The sequence below is a fragment of the Eptatretus burgeri genome, chromosome 4, assembly GCF_056783735.1.
Source record: "Eptatretus burgeri isolate ZD-2024b chromosome 4, Ebu_testis_v1, whole genome shotgun sequence".
Taxonomy (NCBI): domain Eukaryota; kingdom Metazoa; phylum Chordata; class Myxini; order Myxiniformes; family Myxinidae; genus Eptatretus; species Eptatretus burgeri.
Window position 1 is genome coordinate 60563732 of NC_140964.1, and position 2500 is coordinate 60566231.

At 41.3% G+C, this 2500-nt stretch overlaps 1 long non-coding RNA gene across 1 annotated transcript in view; it reads left to right on the top strand.

Moving 5' to 3' along the window:
- Positions 1–2483, top strand: part of LOC147028161 (uncharacterized) — a 40872-nt gene extending 38389 nt beyond the window's left edge. The window contains exons 3-4 of the long non-coding RNA XR_015057442.1: positions 754–981; positions 2164–2483. This is a non-coding gene — a long non-coding RNA (uncharacterized LOC147028161). The remainder of the gene's footprint in view (positions 1–753; positions 982–2163) is intronic.
- The last annotated feature ends 17 nt before the right edge of the window (positions 2484–2500 follow it).

Sequence of the window (2500 nt, forward strand, 5' to 3'; positions counted from 1 at the left end):
TCATTTTTTTATTATCTGAGCAAAACTTTTCTCCTGCACAAAATAAATTAATAAGGGAGTGGGGGGAGACTTTGTTTGTTTGTTTGTTTGTTTGTTTTAATAGTGAAGAACATGTCCATAATATGCCAGAATTACAGATGTGATTACTTGTAATTTAGGAATGGCGCTAAGCCATATATATATATATATATATATATATATATATATATATATATATATATATATATATATATATATATATATATATATATATATATATATAAACATAGAGATTATTGGGCTGCCACCCTGAACCCAGGACTATGGGTTTCTTTTATGGCCTACAACCCTCTCGTGTACATGCTAAGTACAACCACCAGTGGTTCAGGAGTGCTGAAAAGTCAAAAAACACTTCCTGAATTGTGTAAGCCAACGTATAGTATGATTTGCAGCACATGTGTGGCCCAGAATTTGATTGAATAAAATGATTAATTAAAAACTAACAGTGTTGTTGAATGTCGGGCAGCTTGCTTTGGCTGGTGTGACGTGTCTACAAATTTAGCAAGACTTCAAACACAGTTGTTGGTTCTTAATGATGTGCAAGAATCTACTTGGCCATTTAAAACAGGCCAACAATCAGGTTTCTCGTCATTTCTGGTAGGACATGACTGAAATAAAATGTTTCAAACTTGTAAAATATGCAAGTTCAAAGGGAATCAATTTTAAACTATTACGGGTGTCATTCTCCCATCCACCCCTCTTCCCCTGATTCAGAGTCTGGTCACACTGCTCATCATGTCCCAGATTCTGAATCAAGTTGTTGAGTCCCTGCTGCCATTCTGGTTGCGCAAGCGTAAGAATCAACGCTTCAGGCATGTTGGAAACGCTCTCCGGGTCGCCACATCATGCCGAGTGAAGGGCAGTCCTGATCCTCAGGATTCAGATGCAATGCAGTCCCTGCGGCGGCAGATTTCCATCGAGGGCAAAATGGATATCTACCTGGTATGGATGCTTTTATAGGTTTATCATGGCAGTTACTGAAGGCATCTATGGTACAAATCAGCTGAGAATAAAAAAGTTGCAAAAGTGTGCTGGGAGTTGTACTTTATTTATTTATTTATTTACTTATTTTTTTTGGGGGGGGGGGAGTTTTGTTATCGAGTTGCAGAAAATACAAGCCCTGCTTTCTTTTCCAATTGGATCACACGTGTTGATCACATGAGACACAACTTTAAAAATGCTAAATGTCTGCAGGAAGATGCACCTTTTTTTTGTTGCTGTGAAACGATTTTTTGCATGGTGTTTATGAGTACTTAGCTTTATTTGCCGAGCTGACAGCATGAAGCAAGGCGAGCATGAGTGGGTATCATCGCTACAATCACAAACCGATTTGAGATGGTCTGAATTATAGCATTTGTGCAGAAAATATTGCGAACATCAGGTGCATAGGCTCGAGTCGCCATGATTTTAACCCCCTTCCTCCCCCTCCTCACCCAATCACCACCGACTCTCCAACTCAAGCAGAATGTTTAATTGACCATAATGAAATGGTGGGTAAACCCATGTTTGGCAGTCTTCTTCTTTTGTATGCATAATATGGCTGTGGGTCGCATCATTTGTCTGGGTTGCAGCTGTGCCACTGATGCAGTGTCCTTTGTAGGTTAGAGCAGGAATTTGGAATTTGTTCAGGGTGCCGGAGATAGCTCACCTACTTTTCTTGAAGGACACTGTGGGATCTTTAACGTCCACCAACTATTACCGGCAGATGGAACGCCAGTTTATCATCCACCCGAGCGATGGCGCACTCATTAATGAATCTCCCTTCCTATGAAAAACCAGGATGACAGTTTATGGCGTGTTCGGGATTCGGACCCAGGCTAGACAGCTCAAAGGGGAGTGCGTTTACTTCTGGGCTATCCCACGAGCCCATTGTTTGTCAGTGAAAGCAAATTAATTGTAAGGTGAATGAATGTGAGTCGTTTGAGTAAATGCTTTGATCAATTGTTATTTCACATTTCGGATACAAAGTTTTGAAAATTTTTCACATCCGGATCGATTAATTACTGATGTGCAAATGCAGCCAGCAAGGTAGGACAACTTGCCTTACAATTCACCAACTTATGATTGATGTGGAAATGTTAATGGCGATTCCCAAACTTCTTTTCCCACTGTTGCTCCCCATAGGGCACATTTGATGATTATCTCGAGCTGTTTCTGCAATTTGGGTATGTAGGTCTTTTCTCGTGTACGTTTCCTCTCGCGGCCGCACTCGCCATGCTTAATAACGTCACGGAGTTGCAATCCGACGCTCTCAAGTTCTGCCGCGTGCTTCAAAGACCCTTCCCGATGCCTGCGGACTCCATTGGTGTCTGGCAGGTCAGCGATTGTTGTCTTGACTCGAGCTTGTAAAAATTGAGGTTTGGTTGTTGTGCCAGTGAGCGTCGTGAGTTCCCTATTCAAAAGTACAGAGGACCATAGATGCATAAATCACTTCAATTGTGTAATGTAACCAACACCAATT